General features: G+C 37.4%; 1 long non-coding RNA gene across 1 annotated transcript in view; it reads right to left on the minus strand.

The window, feature by feature from the left end:
- Positions 1 to 723: 723 nt before the first annotated feature.
- Positions 724 to 24044, minus strand: part of LOC122231198 — a 419598-nt gene continuing 396277 nt past the window's right edge. The window contains exons 6-7 of the long non-coding RNA XR_006208392.1: positions 17359 to 17495; positions 724 to 858 (exon numbers count right to left, since the gene is read on the minus strand). This is a non-coding gene — a long non-coding RNA (uncharacterized LOC122231198). The remainder of the gene's footprint in view (positions 859 to 17358; positions 17496 to 24044) is intronic.

Consider the following 24044-nt stretch of genomic DNA (forward strand, 5'->3'; position numbering starts at 1 on the left):
AATCTTCATGACAACAACTTGAGGCAGGTATTATTAATGCCATTTTATGCAAAAGAAAATTGAGGTTCAGAGAAGCTAAGGGAATTGGCCAAGGTTATGTTGTTGGTAAATGGCAGCTCTAGGTCTATATCCCAGAGCTACCTCATTTAATTACTCTGCTGTCTCTACTACCTAATGCCTCTCGAAAAATATTTGTTAAATGGATTTGTATTCAGGGAAAATACAGCTAAGTATTGGGGGATGAATTCAACATTAGGTGCTCATTTGTGACAAGGCTGGCCCAGACTCAAAAGTGAAATATTTTCTGTGATCTCTCAGGCTGGTGACATATTCTTGAATTGGTAAAAAGGACATCTCAATAGGTACACATTCAAAATAACTCAGAAAACCATGTGCAATCCAGAGAACTCAACCAAAGCTTCTGAAACGTTGCTGGGTCATGAAGAAAGGAGAAGGATGAGACTGTTTCCTGATGCTTCCCATGCAGGTGGTTCTTCTTTTTCTATTGATGGCTGTATGTCCATGTTTTGGGAGGAACCAGAATTAGTTCAATCCTTGTGGGAAAGGAAGAAAGGAATTCAGGGATGGAACAAAGAAGTGGCGACACAGACAGGAAGACAGTCTGTATTTTAGATGGAGTCTTACATACTATTGAGAGTATACTCAATATGAGGGCAACTATAACTCTTCTATGATCTGAAGAAGCTGTTGCAAAGCCTCACATACAAGTGCCATGGAGGGTTCTCCTTACTGGACTCGGACAAAATCAGGGATTTCCTCTTCTTTATCTTTGAATCCAACACTCAGGATAATGTGTATTTATCAAGTATTGATTTCCCCCTCCAGTGGCTTCTGACTCTAGAGGGGATGAGCAATGAAGATACTTTAGTAATGAAAACCTTCATGGAAACATATCGATTAAATGAGCTCATCAGAGGTAAGAAGCATGTTGTGCAGTTTTTAAGAACAGAGAGTTTAGAATGGAAATTTGTTTTAATCCAGACTCAGCTCCTGATTCTGTAATTGAAATGCAATCCCTTTCTCTTTATTGAGGTGACTTTGCTCCTCTTTCTCAACCACTTTATCTCCTTGTTCCACTTCCTAAGTCATTTACTTTTCTAATTCTTAATCATATTCACTACATTAGTAGTCGAATGAATATATGGATGAACAAATGAATAAATGATCAGGTAGGGTTCAAAGACTGTTTTCAAGCTGAAGAAGAGAAGTCATCTTTTTCTACAGAATGTGAAGTGTTTACAGAATGTAAAAGGAATACACACACACACACACACACACACACACACACACACACACCTATTATGGATTTTGCAATAAAAAGCTGTGATTTAAATCATGGTCTGGCCAAGTTACATTTCTGAGTTCCAGTTACCTCTACTACAAAATGAGGAGAAGAAATAGATAAATAACATGATTTGGGCGATATGTAGTAACAGGGAAATTTGACTTTTTAATTTTTATTTTGAAAGAGTATTTTGTAGGCAGAAAAATCAATGAAGTTACAAAAACTAAATAAATAGAGAAATTAATTCCTATTTTTTAATTCCTAAATTAGAAGTTCATTTTGTAGACTAAATGAACTGTCTGTAAAACCGGGGTAAATAATAGCACTTATAAATGTATGTTCCTGTCTTCCTTCCTGCATACAGTTGTGGGTAGAGTATATTGCTAGGTCATAGCCATGCTTTGAATACCTATTTCTCACAATTGACTGCCAGATTTTTTTTCTTCTTCTTTCTGGATTTCACAAACCTCTTTCAGAATAAAGAATGGCTGAATAATAAAGGATGGAGAATTGTAGGAAAACAGTGCATACTGAGTGTAATTTCCATAATGATTCCTAATTCTCAGTGGTTTTAACCTAAGGGCCACTGAAGTTGTGTTTATGTCTTATGCTGAAAGGAGCTTGACTGAAGATACTATGACTATATATATATATATATATATATATATATATATATATATAATCAATGCATCTTTCAGTTTATTACAGATGAAAGCAAGTTGTTTTCCAGGCTTATAGGCTTTATTAAATAAGTGTGTTATTTTCTCAAATGACCTATAAAAACCACCTGAGTTAAATAGTTAAGTCTTAGCACCATATATGTGGAGTAAAATGCAACATTCTCATTAAGTCTGAAAACTAGGTTGTTTATACGAACACTTGGACATAGTTTGCTTTAGAAATAAGTGCTCTCTATTAATGTTTGTGGCTAGCAACAAAATATGGATTCTATTCCTTTATATTCATTTGATCTTACTCTAGATAATTTTTTAAAGGGGAAGGGGATCCATGGCTATTTATGTTATCACATTGCTATAAATTGAAAGCCTTTAGTCTTTGGCTCATAGACTTTTTATCAAGTCCTAAGGCAGTCTTGCAAAAAGATTCCCAACACCCCTATTCATCCAAGTAATATAATAATAAAATAGATCAAACTGATGGTTTTAATAGCCTGCTAATATTTACCAGCCCTTTCTTCTCTTGCCCATTTCACCCTGGTGTTCCATGATAAAATTTACAACCCTGAGCTGGAGTACCAAAAGTGAATGTATATTACTGAAATGAATTTAAATCTCAATTATAATTAAAGCTAGTTGTCTACAGGGGGATTTTTCTTAAGCCTTTTCTAATACATCCCAGACTCCCAGCCTATGGGTCTCATTAAATTTCTCAGCTGCCCTAGGGATTCCCAGGTTTTGTAGAGCTAAGCGATGCTTTTTGTTCAAGCTATACTGAAGGAGCTAATCATCAAATAAGAAGGGAAGAACATCTACACACATATAAGGAGGTATATATGAGACACTATAAGACATGTCCACCACCAAAATGCAATGACAAACCAAGGAGTACATATTCAATAGGGGAAAATCAGGAGATCGTTTATGAAGGTAATATTTGCTCCAAATACTGAGAAAAAGGCTATAACTTGAAAGCAGAAGTACAGAGAAAAAAATAAATGACTAAAAAGCAGATGTGAGAAAAGGAGAGTATGCCTTGTCCGGTGTGCCTCAGCACAGATTAGCAGCAAAACATTGACCCTCTAGACCTTGGGATAACTAGTAGGATCTAGCATGGTCCTGCCTCCAGGAAAAGCATAATAATCAGTACCTGATGCTCACTGTTCAACTAGTTGTGTGTGTAAATCCAAGGAGGTACTCTCCAACGAGGCATCTATTTCAGCAGCCAGCTGTTAACATGTTTCTGTGCGTTGTGGGAAAGGGGTAGCTGGGATAGCTGAAATAGACTACATTGCAGGAGCTCAAGACACTTAGCCCAAGGAACAGGGCTCTTGGGTAAGGGAAGGACAGGTGGGAGCATCAAATCCTTTTTACAGAAAGAACAAGTAATATTAGACCAGGGAAAACATTATCATCTTAGGGTGAATTATGAATATAATTCATATATAACATAGGTAACAGCATAGGTTAACAGCATCTCAGAAAGTTAAGGAAAACCAACTAAATTCATAAAGCATAAGAAAGCAACAAAATGGCATATAAGGAGCTGCCTCAGGATAGAGAAGTGACACTGGAACTTAACTGTCAAAATTCCCACAGAAGTCCCTAATGCCTCTAGATGAGCAGGTCACCATTCAGCACACCAGGGTTGTATGGAGAGATGGCTGTAGTCTAGGACATATAACAGGAATAATCTTTGGCATCTCCAACCAGACAGTAAAAAAATGAGCCCTGAATAATGTCTGGATGAGACACTTCCTAATTTGCTTAGAGTATTAAAAAAAATTACTTTTTTTCATGAAATGTCCAGTGTTATTTCTGAGAATGTCTTAGGCCATACTTTGCTTGGGGCATGTCTATTCACTTTCATCTTGGTCAAGATATTGTGCAACAAGCACCATTTGGCAGTGAGCACACTTAGAATATTGCTCTAAGGCACAATCTTCTTTACATAGCCTTTTTACATCTTCCATTGACAACATGTGACAACATCACACTCATGTCTCAGGTAGAAGAATTTACCTAACCCTGTATCAGATATTAGCGTTTGGACCCCCCAGAGCAAAATGGCTCATATCCCAGGTTAATTACTCTTTCAGTCAGCCAGATTCTTCAATTTATGTTCTTTACAACTCTAAAGCTTTGGCTTTTTGTTTTTTTAATGTTTATTTATTTTTATTTTGAGACAGAGAGAGCGAGCAGGGGATGGATAGAGAGAGAAGGAGAGAGAGAATCTCAAGCAGTCTCCATGCTATCAGAGCAGAGCCCTGCATTGTCAGTGTAGAGCCCCATGTGGGGCTCCATCTCACGAACTGTGAGATCATGACCTGAGCTGAAATCAGGATTGGAAGCTTAACCAAATGGGCCACCCAGGCACCCCTTTAGGTTTTAAAAAATGACTTCAGCAAGATCATGCCATACTATCTTCTCTTCTCTTGACTCTTCTTTTTATCATGAGAAACTCTGTATCTACAAGCACACATCAGCTTGCTCTGATTTTTTAAGCCAAATTAAAACAACAACAACAACAACAACAACAACAACAACAACAACAACTATCCCTCCTCTGCATATGAAATAAGTTGCCCAAAGTCCACCTATCCTATTATAGCCAGTCTCTAAATCTTAGTCTTGACATATGTATATTATCCTGCTGAGAAAATGATGAAGAAAAAGACTTAACCAACATTTATAGTCATTTCATATAGATTAACTTTTTGAAACTTATAATTATACTTTCAATTTAGATAATACTATTCTGGTCCTGTATCTCTTCCATCTTAAACTTACTACATTTAAAAACAAGCTCATACTCTTAAAAACTGAGAACTGAGGGTTGATGGTGGGAGGGAGGGGAGGGGAGGTGATGGGTATTGAAGAGGGCATCTTTTGGCATGAGCACTGGGTGTTGTATGGAAACCAATTTGACAATAAATTTCATATATTAAAAAATAAATAAGTAAATAAGAAAAAAATTAAAAAATTAAAAAAATTTAAAAAAAAACAAGCTCATCATCCACCTCAAGTCTCTCTTCCCTGCCCATTTCACTAAATGTAAATTGAAGCTTCCATTTACTCAAGCCCCCAAAATTAGCATTATTCTTAATCTCTTTCTCTTTCACATCCTACCTTTACTAATCTCACAAATTATATATGCTCAAAACATAGTCAGAATCCAATCAATTCTTACCACTTGCCCCTCTATCATCATGGTGCTAGAAACTACCATCTTTCACGTGAATGATTGCCATAGCCTGTTAATCGTTCTCTCTTCTTGTACCATCATTCACCTCTCTTTAGGCTACACTTAACCAGAGAACCTAGAGGAAGCCAGCCTCCTAACCCACATTTCCCATTCCGGTGCCTCAATTCCATCACTCTCTCCCTTGCTTGTTCTTCCTAACTTCTCTATGGACTTTAGAGCTCCTCAAATGCACTGAGCATGCTCTCACTTCACGGCCTCTCCACTTGTTTCCTCTACCTGAAAATCTTTGCTCCTGGATATTTGAATGCCTCAGTGTCTCACCTCCTTTTGGTTTTTCTTGCCTTCTTAGTGATGCCTCCTCTGACTATCCATTTAAAATTGCAAGGTGCTTCCTCACCAATACTACTTCTTCTTACTCTAATTTATATTTTCCTACAGAGTGTGACACCACCCAACATAATGGTTATTTAATATTATTTCATTCTACTTAGTTTTTCATTGACTGCTTCTGTGGGCTAAAATGTGGATTGAGTAGAGCTGGAGTTTGTGTTTGTGTTGTTCCCCATTCAATCCCCGAAGCCAAGACTGCCTGACTCGTGATGGGTGCTCAGTAAACATTTGTGGAATGACTGAATTCATACATGCCAATGACTTTGGAGAAAAACTGACTTGTGATCCAACTCCTGCTCTCTAATTTATTAGCTCTTGACCTCATGCATGACTTTCAATTTCAGTCTCATCTACCTCATCTATAAAACAGAAACAGTGTTAAGAGTTTTGACCAAAATGTTAAATGTGAAATGTCTAAGGCATAGTAGATATGAAACAGATGATGCTTGCCATTGTTGTTATTAAAACACTACTTTTTAAAAAGTTTATTTATTTATTTTGAGAGAGAGAGAGAAGAGATCAAAAGTGGGGGAGGGGCAGAGAGAGAGGGAGAGAGAATCTCAAGCAGGCTCCATGCTGACAGGGCCAAGCCCCATGTGGGGCTCGAACTCACAAACTGTGAGATCATGACCTGAGTTCAAAACAAGAGCTGGAGGGTTAACTGACTGATCTACCCGAGCACCCTTAAAATATTATTTTCAATAACCTGTGGGATGCCATTTTCATCCTTCATTAGGTGAAAGAATTTCTACTTTTACCACAAAATATAAAGGCACATGAATTAAAAAACAAACAAACAAACACAAAACAAACAAACAAACACATATAAATGTCCAGCACAGAGTCTGGTCCATTGAAGTTCTATAATGAATGATTGTTTCAGCCATAGTTAAACTATTCTTAAGGTTTTTGTAGCTCTCCTATGCACTAAATTTCTTGAGTTCAAAAGTAGTTCAGCATCATGGGGGATTGGAAGGGTTTTAGAAATCCTTAGATTTAATACACCATGTTGCCAAAAGAGTGCTTTGCCTAAGGCTTTCCTATTCACTTCTGGAACAGTGACTAAGAATAAGGATTCTTCAAGGCATGCTTATCAGCTTCCAGGCCCAAAGTAGGTGGCCCTTGTTAAAGAGATTTCTTTTTCAACTTCAGGAAAATCCACAAGGACTTCGTTAGATTTTATTTGCTGTCAAAAGCATGGGAACTCCTGGGGAGGCATTCTTATAATCTTCTTCCCGCAGGTAACCCACCGGAAAAAAAGGAACACTTTGTTATCGTTACTGAGAAAAAGACCCACCTCCAGTTTCCATCAAAATCAAAACAGCTAATTAACCAATAGGAAAGCTGATGCCATGATTTTCTTTGGCCAAATCCCATGAAAACAAGCCAAGGAGCTTACCTGTAGGTACCGAAGCTAGTTTGCACCAGCCTACAAGAGAATATTCTGCACATCTCTTCCCTCCTCTGTGTTCACTGACATCACATTGGTAATTGAAATAGGCCATAGGGGGAGTATTTACACCACAGAAACAGGAAAGCACCAAAAAACAGAGCTTTTATTTTTTTATTTATTTTATTCTCAGGTAGCTGGGTTTCCAGCACACTATTGGTTTTACTTTGTTATTTCCAAATGTATGAAATGAACAACAATTCATTCAAAAATTTGTTATTGCCGTGCCTTCTCTGTGCGAGGCACTGAATTTAGGGGTTGCTCTCTGAAATAGATGCATACCATTCAGTTGAATAGAATGGTTGTCTCAAATTGTTTTACTGCCTTGAAATTCCTGGTTTATGGTTTGGTTTCTCGAATAGTAAATGTGCACTGTGAAGCATTTTGCTTTACTGCAGAGATATTTCATTGTATTTGTAACATGAATATGGAGCTTTAAAGATGTAAAATGTGATATATCAGGCATAAGGTATTCCCATGATACTTAGCATATTTGTCAATGGTGGAAAAAAAGTTGAGAAAATTGAGGTACTGCCAATAATATGATTTTACCTAGTGGGACAAGCAGGAGAGGAGACTTCAGAGACATGGACCAATTTTTCATTCAAAAGGTGTTTCAAATGCACCTGGAAACTTCTAAAATTATGTTTGATAAGCTGGAATGTGGCAAGAAGATGCAATCGCTCTGACTGTGTTCTCTGCATTGCCTACCTATCACCTCTCAGCTCTCAACCAGGTCACGTGAAGGTGGCTCAGAAAAATTGGCTAAATCTTGTATCACATGGTCAGAAAAAGTGCAAGATCACATTCAGGAGGATAGAAATCCAGAGTATCTGCCACTCTTAGACACTTAGTTTCTGATGTCTTTAATTTCTTTATTAGTTTTTATATCCTGATCTTAGCTCTGAGAATAAAATTCATATTTTATTAAGGAATTTCTTATGGGCTCTTGGCTTCCCAGTCATTTCTTGCAAGTCAATTTCCTTTTAATCCTATCTTCTCTTGTTTTACTCCAGTTTGGGAAGTCAGATTTTGAAACATGACTTTAGATTTGTCTTTTCCCATAAACTACTGCCTCCATTGCGATAAGTCCTTTTAAAAATGATGTAATACAATTCACCAAGGGGCAAATCTTCAGAAACAGAGATGCAGTCTTTAAAAAAGAAGAAGAAAAACAAACTACAATATTTTAAATACGTTATATAATAGGAATCTCTCTTCCTTATAAAAGTGATTATTCCATTACTTTGTTTATAAGTTTTTAATAATAAAACAAATTTTGTTTATGATAATGCCAAGATGTATTTTAAATAATATTTTAATTCTGAATATAAAAAATATTTAAAAGGAAATAATTACTTAATATGTGGCCAATTTTTAAAACCTAATAATCTTTGTAAACATTAAAACCCACAGAATAGGGTAGTTTTCTGTTAATATAGATCATTCTATATGCCTAATACTGTATAGCATCCTAATCATTTCAATTAGTGGCAACTACAAAGTTCAAATGACAGATTAAATTCTGCCATCAGGTTCCAAATTCTTGGATTTTTCTTTCTTTTTTTCTTGTAGAGAGAGAGGGGAAGAGCACAAGCAGGGGAGAGGGGCAGAGGGAGAGAGAGAGAGACAGAGACAGAGAGAGAGGGAGGGAGGGAGGGAGAGAGAGAGGGGGAGAGGGGGAGAGAGAGAGAGAGAGAGAGAGAGAGAGAGAGAGAGAGAGAGAATCTTAAGCAGGTTTCACACTTAGAGAAGAGACCAATGCCAGGCCCAATCCAACGACACTGGGATCATGAACTCAGCCAAAATCAAGAGTAGGACACTCAACTGACTGAGCCATCCAGGCATCCCAAAATTCTTGGAAGTTTTTTAAGGGTATGAGTTCTAAGTCTAATTTTCTGTATAGGGAAAGTAGTAAAGTGAATTTCCATGAAACAAGGTATGCCAAGTATAAATATAGTCTGTTTATTTCAATATGCTATCTTGACTCTTAGTCTTTACTGAAAATTGTACAAAGTGAAACTCACCATACTTCAAATTCCACTCTTTCTATTTATTTTATAGTACCAGGCATTCATGGAAAGCTTATCACCTGAAGAGCAAACTTTTTAAGGTGAAGACAACCAAACAAAAACCAGAATGCTTTTTTTTTAATGATCTTGTAAATATTCATTATTTAGAAAATCCCCTAAGTTATACCCCTGCCTTATCAATACACAAAGTCAAAGTTGATGTCCTCTAAGTAAGTATTTATGATGTAGGCCCCAAAGGTGTCTTTTCAACTGCAACAGTGAGTAGAACTCTTCTGCTTTTGCAGGAAGTCCTTTGTTTTGCATTAAACATAGTTTGTTTCTGGTCCATCGAGGTTCTTAGCATCAGGGTTCTTCCTGGTTTCTCTAAGCCTCTAGCATCCACTAGTCCAGAAGTGGAATGCTAGACTATTTGTTAGCAGTGCTTCTGACTTTCTGTCAGGGTTATTTTTATATTTGTGGCTAACGTCCCTTCCTTATAAAACTGGAAGGTCATTGTTTATGTGATATCCACCCTGACAGACTTTATAATCAGTTCATGAAAATCACAGCCCCTCCTTAGGTTATGTTTAAGGACAGAATTAATGCCTGTCTTAAAGGACAGTGGTGCTAAATCATGTTGTTACCGTATACTGCTATTTTTGTTTATTCACCATATTTATTTTTTATTGTGTATAATGGGATGGGTGGAATTGACATTTGACTCATAGACCACCCGTCTATATAAATGGCAAAACATGAGGCTATTGCAGTTGGTATTTGGGGATAAAGCATGTATGATTAAATAGTGGGGCCACTTGACCTTAAATATTTTAAAGTACGTATGTGAAGAAAGGTGTTTATTTTTCTTCTGCTTCTACCAGAAAAATAAGCACCTCAGTTCATTTGTAGGAATAGAATTCACATTAAGAATTCTTTAACTTGCTAAAGAAATGTGAAATGTGAGAATACATTATCTAGAAATGTTATAGAACTCCTTTTCTGTAATTTTTTTGAAAAAATAAGACAGATTACTTCCTACCAACTCAAAGCATGCTCTCTCCCTCTGCTAAACTCCTATAGCAAGTCATGTATGATGAGTAATGTGCTGCATGAAGCACCAGCAGCAAAGAGGAACAAGACACCGTCTTATTCCAAGGAGATAAAAACACCTTCCTAACATATATTGTAGTGATGCTAGTATTTCTATTTTAGCACTGGGAATGGTTTTTCTATGATTCGATAGTTAGATCTGTATGATGTGTATATAGTACAGGACATCTATATCTTCCTTAGAGCCTAAAATATTCTTTACCATGTAGGAGACAGTTATTAGTTTAATTCGTTTAGTATCTATTACTTCATTCAATAATTAGTTTTTAAAAATTTTTTAATGTTTATTTTTGATATGGAAAGAGAGACAGACTGAGAGTGGGGGAGGGCAGAGAGAGAGGGAGAGCCAGAATCTGAAGCAGGCTCTGGGCTCTGTGCTGTCAGCACAGAGCCCGACATGGAGCTCAAAACCACAAAATGTGAGATCATGACCCAAGCCAAAGTCAAACGCTTAACTGACTGAGCCACCCAGGTGCCCCTCAATAATTATTTTTAATTCACTCCTATGTGAAGCAATTATCTCTCTCTTTTTTTTAAAAGTTTATCTATTTATTTATTTAGAGAGAGAGAGAGTATGAACAGGGGAGGAGCAGAGAGAGAGGGAGAGAGAATCCCAAGCAGGCTCTGCACTGTCAATGAAGAACCCAACAGGGGGTTCAAACTCATGAACCTCAAGATCATGAACTGAGCAGAAATCAAGAATTGGAGACAACCAATTGAGCCACCCAGAGGCCCAACAATGATCTCTTTAAGATGAATTTATATGCAGTCTTACCCAAATACAGTGGAATGGAGTTAGTGAAAAGTTTTTAACAACAGTTAAAAACAAAAAACAAACAACCAAACAATCCAATTAGAAAATGGGCAAAAGACATGAACAGATATTTCCCTGAAGAGGATATGCATATAGAAAATAAGCACAAAAAATGATGTTAAGCATCACTAATTTTTAGAGAAATGAAAATAAAAACTACAATGAGATAATTAGGGACAATGCTCCTTGACATCAGTCTTGCCAACATTTTTTTTTTTTTTGATCTGTCACCAAAAGCACAACCAACAAAGGCAAAAATCAAGTGGGATTGGGCTGGCATTTTGTACTTGTATAGCCACAAAGACCAGGGCTGGCTACCAGATGGGATTCAGGGTCCACAGCCTTCCGAGGCTATGGCAGAGAACATGGAAGAACCCAGAATGGCTGGTATCTGCAAACATGAAAATGTGTGGGGTTAAATCTAGTGAAATGCGTAGCAGTCTGAGGCTTGTTTCTTTAGTGGCAAAAGCTGATGAGGTCCTCTGCAGAGCAGGTCACTAAGAAGCACCATCACTCCCACTGCATGGTTGATACTGTTAGCACTGCCCTTCTTACTTGTTCTTACCTACCCCTATACATCTTAGCTTTGCCAGTCTCCGGGTGGGGTCAAACCCAAGTGGGTCCTTCATGTAATGTCCCAGAAGGCTGGGGTAGCTCACCCTTCCCTCTGTCCTCCCTTTCCTGGTAAGAGGATCTTTTTCCAGTTTTTCTTTTGCACATCAAAACTATAATGAGATACGTCCTCACATCTGTTAGAATGACTATTATCAAAAAGACAAAATATAGCAAGTGTTGGCAAGGATGTGGAAAAAAAGGAACCTTGGTGCACTGTTGGTGGGAATGTAAATTGGCATAGCCACTTAAGAAAATTCCTCCCAAAATTAAAAATAGAACTACCATATGATCCAGCAATTCCACTTCTGGGTATATATCCAAAGAAAATAAAATTATCTTGCACAGATATCTGCACTCCGATGTTTAGTGTAGCATTACTCATAATAACCAAGACATGAAAACAACCTAAGTGTCCATCAATAGATGGATAAAGAAAATGCCATAGTCAGTCATAAAAACCCTGCCATTTTTGATAACATGGGTAAGGCTTGAGGGCATTATGCTAAGGAAAATAAGTTAGATAGAGAAAGATAAGTACTATATGATCTCAGTTATATGGCATCTAACTACACTGAACTCATAGAAACAAATAGTAGATTGACTGTTACCAAGGCTGGGGTGGAAGTTATAGGGAAGTATTGCTCCAAAGGTATAAACTTTGTTATAAGGGATGAGTAAGTTTGGAGAGCTACTGTACACCATGATGATTATAGTTAACAATATTGTTTTGTGTATTTGAATGTTGCTAAGATAATAGATCTTCAATGTGCTTGCCACCACCACAATTATTTGAGATGAAGCATGCTAACTAAACTTATTGCAGTAAACAGTTAACAATGTACACTTATATCAGATTATCACATTGTATACCTTAAACTTATACAATGTTATATGTCAATTATATCACAATAAAGCTAGGGGAAAAAACCTGTAAATATGCAACCAAAAACAAGGGGAAAAAACTCTAAATATGCAACTGTCATATAGTCCAGCAATTCACTTCTGGGCAAAGAAATGAAATCCTATGTTCACATAAAAATCTGTACACTAATTTTTATAGCAACTTTATTTATAATAGCCCAAACTGGAAACAATTGAGACATCCTTCAGCAGTGAATGGTTAAACACACTACTGTATATCCTTACCAGAAATACTACTCAGTTGAAAAACATGAATTAAGTATTGCATCCAATAACTTAGGTGAAACCCCTGATAATTATGTTGCATAAAAAAAGCCAACTCCAAATGCTACATAGTGTATGGTTCCATTTATACAACATCCCTATAATGAGTAAATTATACCAACTGAGAGATCAGTAGTTGCCAGCTGCTTAAGGAAGAAGTTGGGGGATGTGAATGAAGTGAGTATGGCTATAAAAAGACAACAGGAAGGGCTTTATGGTGATAGAAACACCAATCAAAACCACAATAAGATACCACTTCACACTTGTCAGAATGGCTAAAATGAACAACCCAGGAAACCACTGATGTTGGTGAGGATATGAAGAAAGGGGAACCCTTTTGCACTGTTGGTGGGAATGCAAACTCATACAGTCATTCAGGAAAACAGTGTGGAGGTTCCTCAAAAAATTAAAAAGAATTATCCTATGACCCAACAATTGCACTACTAGGTATCTATCCAAAGAATATAAAAATGCACCCCGATATTTATAGCAGTGCTATCAATAGCCAAATTATGGGAAGAGCCCAAATGTCCATCAAATGAAGAATGGATAATGAAGATATGGCATATATATATATATATATATATATATATACACACACATATATATACAATATATATATTGCATATATATATGTATATATATATATATATATATATATATATATACACACACACACACACACACACACACACACACAATGGAATACTACTTGGCAATCAAAAGGAATGAAATCTTGCCATTTGCAACAACATGGATGGAACCAGAGGGTATTATGCTAAGCCAAATAAGTCAGGCAGAGAAAGACACACAACATATGATTTCATTCATATGTGGAATTTAAGAAACAAAACAGATGAACACAGGGGAAGGGAAGGAAAAATAAGATAAAAACTGAGAGGGAGGAAAACCATAAGAACTCTTAAATACAGAGAACAAACTGAGAATTGCTGGAGTGGAGGTGGGTGTGGGGGATGGGCTAAATGGGGGATGGACATTAAGGAGAGCACTTGTTGGGATGAGCACTGGATGTTATATGGAAGTGATGAATTGCTGGGTTCTACTCCTGAAACCAGTACTACACTGTATGGTAACTAGCTTGAATTCAAATAAATTAAACAAAAAAGAAATGTTCTGCATTGTGACTGTACTAATGTCAATATACGTGTTGTATTACTGTCCTATAGGTTTGTAAGATAATTAATCATTAGGGGAAAAGGGGAACAGGGTACACAGAATTCCTCCACGTTATTTAATTTTTTTATGTTTCTTCATTTCCTGAGAGAGAGAGAGAGAGAGAGAGAGAGAGAGAGAGAGCATGAGCAGGGGAGGGTCAGGGAGACAGAATCTGAGGCAGGCTCCAGGCTCTGAGCTGTCAGCACAGAGCCCTACATGGGGCTCCAACTCATAAACTGCGAGATCATGACCTGAGCTGAAGTAAAATGCTTAGGGAACTGAGCCACCCAGGCGCCCATGTTATTTCTTAAAAGCACACATTAACATACAATTGTTCCAGAATAAAACACTTCATTAAAAATTCAAACATCAACAATAACATCTACATATTTTACATCTGGACTACAGGGCAATCACACAAATGCTTTTAGTTGATTTTAACGAAAACTGTTCATTTTATAGCCCTGGTGCCTAAGTGTCAGTATTTTCTACTAGGCTCTGTTAAATTACTACCTTTCATTCAAATCCATCCTCCTCCGTTTTGAGAGGTGGGGCTTGGGTCTTTGCAAAATGCATCCCCTTTGCCACTGGGCTCCCTATTTCTATCAATAGAGAGAGAGAACTACAGGGAAACGGCAAGGTTCAAGGGGAAGAAGGAACTTAACACTTGTTCCCTGATACCATTACCCTACACAGCAGTTGGTTCCATCTTGCATTGTTTTCTACATTCCTAGAAATAACCTCGTTGTCCCCCTCTCCAAGAGCTATAACAACACTAGCTGCCTGGTATCCCATCCTCAGAGATGTGGTCTCAGTTCTGTCTGTTGAGCTCCTTCTAGTTTTTCAGGGTATAATATTGGCTGAACAGCATCCTTCACAAAATTCTGAGTTGCGGCTCATATGGCCCCAATCTGAGCTCTTGGGGCACTAGCACCCGGAGCTGGTAGAATTCTTGGAGTCATGAATCTCAGCAATGTGGAGTCCTCCTCACCCCTGAGCTTCTGAAGTTCCTCTGCTTTTCAGACAATGCTCTCACCCAAGATTTCTGAAGTCCAGGTCTGCAAAACCCCTCCTCCAATATTCTAAATTCTAATCATTTCAAAGTCTTGCCTGCTGTCCCTGAAGATACTGTAGCCACTTCTGTAGTGACTACATGTTTGATTCCTCAGGGTCCTCTTTTGCCTTTCCAGTTCTCCAATATCTGGCTAATGATTGTTAAATTTTATCTATTTTTTTAACATTTATTCATTTTTGACATACAGAGAGAGACAGAGTGTGAGTAAGGGAGGGGCAGAGAGAGGGAAACACAGAATCCAAAGTGGCCTCCAGGCTCTGAGCTGTCAGCACAGAACCTGACTTGGGGCTCGAACTCACAAACTGTGAGATCATGACCTGAGCCGAAGTAGGATGCTTAACCAACTGAGCCACCCAGGTGCCCCATCTGGTTAACGATTCTTAAATTTTATGTTTTTGTTTTAACACTTACTCATTTTTGAGAGACAGAGACAGAGTGTGAGAAGGGAGGGGCAGAGAGAGGGAAACATAGAATCTGAAGCAGGTTCCAGGCTCTGAGCTGTCAGCGCAGAGCCCAAGGCAGGGCTCTAACCCTGAGATCATGGTCTGAGCCAAAGTCGGACGCTTAACCTACTGAGCCACCCAGGCATCCCAAATTTTATCTGTTAAAATAACTGGAATGGTTTTTGTTTCTGGAGCTCAATCTAACAGATTCAGGCAATTTGTAGCAGGGTTTGAAGCTGAATAAAGGGAAAGAGGCTAGAGAGGCTGTGAGACTATGTGTAAGGCCAAGTTATGATGGGCAAAGAGAATGCTAAGAAAAACAATCAGAAACAAGAGTGGTGGGGGGGATGGACAGAAGTTCAGGGAGAAGTAGAGTTGCAAAGTTTTCTGTTGTTTTTGAGAAAAGTACAAACGTATAAAGACAGGCCAGTACTGCCCTTTTTCCCCCTTGTTTTCACATTCTTCTTCTGTTCTGGCTCACATATGTTGCCAGAATAACTTTCTTTTCACTTACAGGTGACTATCTTCCCTATAAAAGATCCAAACTAAAAGCAACAACAACAACAAAAACAAATAAACAAACAAACAAGCAAAAAGCACCTCCTTTTCTGAATAGCTAGAAGGATTAAGATTAAAGGCAAAGAAAAGGGGCAATCATGCATACTTGAAAAAAAAAAAGAGCTTAAAATCTTTTCTTCTCCATTCGTTCATGTTCCCCTATGATACTTTATCTTGCCATTGCCTCCTCATCTTTAGAGAGCACTTTCTGCATATCTAATGTTCTTATGGGACTCTCAAAACAAAGTGGGCTCCCTGAAGACAGATAGCATGTCTTCTATTAGCTTAATCTAAATAACGTGATGGAGTTGATGTGGGAGAGAATAGCTGTATTCCAGGAAAGTCTTGACTTATGAATTTAGGACAGATATCTGTTATACATGCAGCCCAGGGAGAGCTAAATATTAACAGGAAAATGTATGAGCAATTCCTCCTACCGGTTTGTATAACATTTCTACTTCTCCCTTAAAACAGCATGACTGATTCAAGTAAGTATTTGCCAATTAAAATGGCAAGTATAAATGTCTCCCTTGCCATATAGATGGAGCTTAATGCCACTATAACTTTATATATTTTTTTCTCTTCAACACAGTGAAACACCACAGATGAATGAACATATTTCCATTTTACAGAGCTGGACAGGTTTTACTTCTGGGCTCAAATGGTCTTGACCATTGGTGGCACAACATTTATCTGAAGGAGATGCCACAATCCATGTCGAGCTCATGAACTGCCACTTGTAGGAGTCACTTGGACTTTCATGCTTCCCTACTGGTTCATTTAGACAAGTTCAACTTTTCCAGTAGCCCAACAGCAACTATTTTCATGCTGTTACCACATCAAGCTTTCCAATCCCACCAGGTTTTCAAAGGAAGAATAAAAAGCCGGCTACCTTCTCCAAACACTTTGTTCCATATTAAAAACCTAACTGCTGCCCCCACTTCAAAAAAGGAGGGGGACATCATCAGTTGTCTCTTTCATTCTGAATCCTGGGCAGGCCAATCTGCCACAACTCCCAGGCCGTGCAAAGGAACATCTGCTAGAGGAACAGTTAGTTTGACGCCCGCCCCTCCACAGAAATCACTGCTAGTAAAAGTTTTATGAGGTGGGTACTTTTTTCCCCCGTTTCCTCCTTTTGTAACTGACTGAAGCCCAAATGAGCAAGATAAAATGGCCAGATATTTAGCCAGATGTTGGCACCCACATGTGTATGTTTGGGGAGGGAAGAGAAGCTGTCAGCTGTACCAAAGGAGTATTAGAATCATCTGAAATGCAATTAACAGCCCCACAGTCAATGAATCTTTGAAGGATTCTAACAGAGTAAATTACACCTCTCACTTACCTATCGCAAATTGTCCATGGACCAGTTTCCTTGTTTGTGAAACTTGAATCCGGTCAATTTATTCAGACTCCAGAGTAGTTTCAGGATGTTTCCATTCTGTTAATCTACATGGGTTATCTCTGCTCTTCCAGTAACTTCTATAAACACACACATACACACACACACACACACAAAATAAAAGGATATACTTAGAATATGTAATGCTGGATAAATACTAGTTGACAGTTTAGATTTTTAGCATCCATAACTCACGCTATTTTTTTTTAGACTATTCTTATTATTTGTAATAGAAAGTGATGGGAACAAAGCTTTTCTCCTTTAAAAACTACACTGAAGGTCAATGTGGTTTGGTATCTACAATTACAACTAGTAGAAGTATACCAGGTGAATGGCAAAAGCTTAATAAAAACATATTTATTACAGAGTCAGTATTATAGATTTTACTAAAATCTGCCTGTTATCGCATACCCTCAGAAGGTGGAAAGGAATTTAACATTTGAGAAGTTACCATGAACCTGGGGTTGGACTAGTATTTTTATATACATATTATCCTATTCAATTAGTATATCAATCTTTCTAGCACTTACTACCTATAGCTCTCTCTCTGACATTTTTCAGATCATAAGGGAAAGACTTATAGGTAGAAGGAGGTTAGATTTTAAGACTAGATAACCTGAATCCACTTCTCTTACTCTTTCCTTACTCAGGCATAGGAGAAGCTCATAGATTATTTTTTGTTTTGTTTAAATAATATCAAAATGTTTTGTATACCAAATATGCCCTAAGACTACATACATATATACATACATACATACATACATAAAAAGAGTGACTTGGTCATTGGGTTATGGGAAATTCCAAGGTAAGATTGATAAACTTCATGTCATTTCATGATATGATAATTATCACTTCATAATTATGGTCTAATTCCTTAAACACATAAATTTTCTTTCCCTTATCACAATTGTTTTGGCCTGAAATTTTATATTGATTTTAGATTCATAGGACTCTTGTAACTAAATTCAACAAAATCAGTTCCTGTGTATCTAAACCATATTGCTTATTTAACACCCTGTTGTATTAACTGGTTTATATTATGAGACCATCAGCTGTAGTGATCCTCTCCTCCCAACCTATAAGGATCGTTATGGCAGCAATAAAATATTCCATGGATCTCCTCATATTCCAGGAAATAGCGAGCCACAGAAAACACTTACTTCTCACATGGAATACTTCCTCTTTAGAAATATCCCCAAATTGCTCACTTATTCCCTACAGCCAACCAAGAACTGTTAAAAGTATTAATTAGAAAGTCTTCCCAGCTTGCCCAAATCTTAATAGAATTTGCAAATTAGATACAGTCTCAGTATTTTCTACTTTTACTCCATAAAATTTAGTCCACTTTTTATATAACTGAACCCTTGCTTAAGCAAAAGGGACAGTGAAAGAGTTCCCTTGCCACAAACTTGGGATAACTCTGGATAGAAATGTCTGAATTGCTGACTCTTCTTACTACATGTTAAAAAAGACAAAACAAAACAAAACACATAGTAGAGCTTATAGTTCAAAAGGGGGTACAGATGGGGCACCTGGGTGGCTCAGTCAGTTGAGCATTCAACTCTTGATATCAGCTCAGGTGATGATCTTATGGTTCATGGGACTGAGCCCTGTGTCAGGCTCTATGCTGATGGTGTGGAGCCTGCTTGGGATTCTCTCTCCCTTTCTCTCTGCCCCTCCCCTGCTCATGCTCTGTCTCAAAATAAATAAATAAACTTAAAAAGGCGGGGAGAACAGAATCCTGGATTATATGTGAGGATGAATTTCAAACCTAAGAAAGAGGCTAAGTAATTGCTAGAGTTGCAATTCTGATACAATTAATTATCTGCAAAAACACTCAATCTATTTCATTGCCACTATTTCATTATTACAATTTTTTAAAATAACCATTTATTGGTGGTCCAGCTAGATGCTAGGCACCAGTTAAGTGACTTACATTTATCTGATTTATTAATGTGGAAAAAAAGTTCTTCAATGGAAAACTATGTTTTCTCTAGCACACCCTTCTGCTCTTTGATTCTGATGCTGTGGAAGAATTCTACAGAATCTATAACTCTATAAAATATAAATAGCTATTAGAAAAAAATAAACAAATAATTCTTTTCTATAAACACACAAATTTTATCCAGTCTAGCAGAGAGGTTCACCTGCCTTCTCTGCACACTGTGGAGGAAGCTAGGTTCACCCATATTTGCACATCAATTTCAATACTCCTGATATATGAATGTGTGTTTATTTTGGACTTTTCTTTTTTTTAAACATGTTTATATATTTGTTTGGGGGAGGGAAGTGAGAAGGAGAGGGAGAATCCCAAGCAGGCTCCACACCTTTAGCGAGGAGGCCGACATAGGACTCAATCCCACAACCTGTGAGATCATGACCTGAGGCAAGATCAAGGGTCAGACCCTCAACAAGCTGAGCCATCCAGGCGACTATGAATTCTTCTTTTAAATGATTATAATACTCCTGGTTCTCTCAATGATTTGCAAATTTCATAAAATCTTAAGAATCTGTTCATTTTATATGTGCATGAGAGATGTGATTTTATTGCATTTTTTGAGACGATCTTGTACCATTCTTTACAGCAACTCTATGGGACATATACATTGTTAAGTGCATTTTATAGCAAAGGACCCAAGACTCAGCAGGGTCCCATGACTCGCCTGAGGGCCACAAACACAAACAGACATTCCTGATTATTAGACACTGTGCCACAGGCTGAGGGTGCAAAGCTAAACAAGGCTGTCTTTATCCTCAAGGTCAAGGAGACCAGGGGAAATCTTTATTGAGTGTTGCCTACATGCAAGGTGCTTCCATAGATATCCAGGAACTAAAAACATTTGATAAATCCTCACTATCCAAAACTCACCACTTGCTATATGAAATACTGAACTCAAATAAATTCAAACAGTGTTATACCCCTCACTATCTGAACTCATTCTATAAACTCTTAATAACTGAATTCGAGAATCAAGTAGATTTGTATAGGGAAGGGCACTCAATTGCTATCTTTAAATCCTCAAAGTCACCTTGTGAGGTAGGCATTCTTCCCATTTTTACAGATAAGAAAAATGAGGCTCAGTGAAAGTAATGTTAAAAAAAAATCACATCACTTTAGAATAGAAAAAGATAGCAAGATCACACAGCCCAATGTCCTCATTTTATAGATAGAAAACCGGGGCTCAGGGAAACAGAGTGATTCTCTTGAATCTTTTATCCAGCTAGGAGCAGGGCCTGCTTCAACATTCGCTGATTCAACCTTCCATACATCTTTCCACTTATCTGGGACTAGTAATGCAAAAGAATGGGCCACACATCTGTCAAAGCAGGCAGAAAAGTGAGGGGCAAATTATTAAAACTTGCTCAAGAAGGTCCCAAGTTCTCTTTCCAACCTCACTTACCAGGTTATTTATCCATCTAGCTGATCTGAAGTTGGCTGTCTGAATTCATTCCCCTTTTTACTCTAATATTATAATTGCATATGTTTGTTAGTCTACTTAAGCAATACCATGAGCTATTTTCAATATTGCAAAAAGGCAGTGACTACCATTCTCCACCATAAGACGAAAGCCACCTAAAAGGCCAAGTGTCTGTGTGACTAGATTTAAATCAGCTGAAGGAGGGAATCATGTTTTCTAATACCAGTTTGGAATGACAGAAGGCTAGATCTTACTGATTAATAAGAATATGGAAAACACATTAAGAATCATCAAATCATGGACTATGTTCAGTAGGAAAAAAATTCAAATTACGGGTTTCATGTGACAGAAAGAAAGCAACAGAAGGGTCTTTGGTGGGGAAATTTGAGGAATCACTTTTCTATATTCTACAGTTGCCCATGGATTTTGAGCACCTCTACAGAAAACAATTGTCCTGTTTTAAGTGACAGCTTTTCACTTAAGTCAGCCTTTGCTCACGTGTTCAAGCACAAATTTCTACTGTCAGGACCAACAGGACAGGAGTGATTTTCCATTCTCCTCATATGCAGAGAGTGGCTGAAAATTTGGGCAGACTTCAGAATCTGTGGCAGAGTAAATTAGTAAATTACTGTTATCCATGTATGGTCCCACAGTCTAGAAACTTTTAGGGGCACACCCTCTTGACAGCTAAACCATAAAATCGAGCAGATTCCACATTCCCTGTTGTTGTTGTTTTTGCAGACCTCATCCCAACTCCTCTTGCTTCCTTCCCCTCCTCTATTTTCCTTTTTATCTTCTACCATTTCATCTTCTTCCTTTTCCTTATTTTCCTCCTCTCCCCTCACACAAGTATTGCTATGAGAAAATTATGATTATAGGTATCTAATGAATAGACTCATACCATATCACCTCTCAACAAGCAGAACAAAGAGAGGTCACCTGTTACTACCATCCTTTAAAGAGTACTATATCACACCAGCAGCAACAGGTCACTTTTTGTTAGGAAAAATGCAACACATTTGTCATTTTTCTGTCCTTTCAGTCATTCTCAACAGGTTTCTTACATTGGGCTGATTTTGTTTCAAGACTTCACACCCTCCAGAGACCTTCCCTTAGGAAATTTACAACCTTCTGTTCCTTTCCAAGTCATCAAAATTCTAATGGAGTAGTGTACTATGTAAACCTATGCTAATTTCAGTCATTATGCAGATGTCCAAATATCTTGCAGGTTTCCACCTAAAAGTGTTATTTCCCTCTAGAGTCAAAGGGACTTGGATGAGCTGTTGATCCCTTTGTTAAAATACAATCCACATATCAGTAGGCTACCAACTTTATCAAACTTCTGCCAGGAAAGCAGGATTCCCCTTAGAGAAGTTGGTGAATTGAACAATGTTGAATTACTGTTGTATTCAAAATGGAGTCGTGGGAAAACATTCCAAAGAAACTTAGCTTTTTAATTAATCATAATCTCCCACCTTTGTGAATTTTAAAATTTTCTGCTTTTGTTTTCATTTAAGAAGCTCTGTTTGGCTACCTCTGAGCTGCCAGGAAAACAGTGTAAAAATATTTTTCAGGTGTTGTCCTATATAATCCTCAAGACAACTTAAAAGGATCTGCCTGGAATAAATCATTTTTAAACATTTATAAACCGATGTTTTTTAGAGAAGTTACAAGCAATGACCAAGGCTACACAGTTAGTATTAAGTGTTAGAAGCCAGACCTTACACCAATTTTCAGGTTCATTTCTACTTACACCATATTTTCACTTTAAAAATGTTAGTCTAACAATTGGTCCAAGTTGGACTTGCCTTATATAAACACATATAAATATTTATGTTCTACATAGAGTGAGATGCATCAAAGACAGTAATGCTCCATCTAGGATAAATGAGGAGTTTCCCATTTAGCCTTAATCAATTATATCTATGATGCTCATACAACTAGATTAAGGGCAAAGAGTACAATAAAGATGTATTCAATGATAAAGTCAGATTTTTCAGATGGAAAGAGGAATGCAAGTTGACATTTCCTTAGATGCACTCAGTTACTGTGGCCTTTCCATATGCCTGAATCAAAGAGCTAGTATCTCTGGAGAAACTAAACTACATCATTAAAATAAAGGAAGCTAGCTTGTAGTAAACACTCGGCCAAGACAAGTATCATCTTCTTTATGTGTTCTACATTTAATAAGAAGGGCAAAGGTTTTGAAGCCCAACAGTGGGCAAATGTGGCTTCAGAACCCTAATACAGAGTTCATAACACCTACCCTTCACCCCTGCCCACCATCCAGGCTTGATATGAGAATTAAAATATCTACATTTAAGGCTGCAGTGTATTGCTCAAATAGGACTCATAAATAATTAGAACTCTTATCTCCTCATTCAACACCAGGTCTGTCTTAGGGATGTGTGCTAACAAATTCTCTGGATCTAATTGTGCATTTTGTCACAAGATTTTGTTAATTGTGCAGAATATAATACAAGAGCAAGGGTTAAGGGAAGTCAAGATGCAGTAATTCCCTCTTGATTCCTAAAGACCAGAAGACACTGACACTCCCACAAGGTTCAAGCCCTGGTATCAATAAATGCTATCACCTCTTGCCCATTTGACCAGCCCCTTTGCAAACCTGACAGTTGCTGTGGATGTACCATTCACTGCGATTATTTCCAAAAGTATGTATTTTCACCATTTGAGTGTGAACACATAACTTATAATAAAAGCCAAAACAGAGACACTAATGCTAAATACAGAATCTTTGCAAATTATATCCCAACAAATAATAAATTTAATAGAGAATCATGAGACCCAAATTGCTAACCATAAGGAAGAGGGGATATATCATCTTCTAATATTATTTTACTGAACATAAATGAATAAAGGGTTCTTTTATTGCATTTGGGTCATCAGCATTCCAAATCTCAGTGGGGCTTTTGACATAAACATATAATCAAGAGCTGAGTTATTATTTTTATAATGATAATATCTTAGCTGGTGCCTTCAATCAGAAGCATGATAAATAATCACGATTCATATAACTCAATAACTAATGTGTTAATTCATCGATTTCAAAAAAGGATCTGATGCCCCTGTATATCATTCATTCATTCCCACAGTCTATTTTCTAATAAATTTTGAAACAAAAATCTAAGTTTAAACATGATTGTGGTACTCTAGTCAGATGTTCAAGTCCAACCTTCCTAAAAATGCATT

This window comes from Panthera tigris, chromosome D1 (genome assembly GCF_018350195.1).
Source record: "Panthera tigris isolate Pti1 chromosome D1, P.tigris_Pti1_mat1.1, whole genome shotgun sequence".
In the NCBI taxonomy this organism is placed as follows: Eukaryota; Metazoa; Chordata; class Mammalia; order Carnivora; family Felidae; genus Panthera; species Panthera tigris.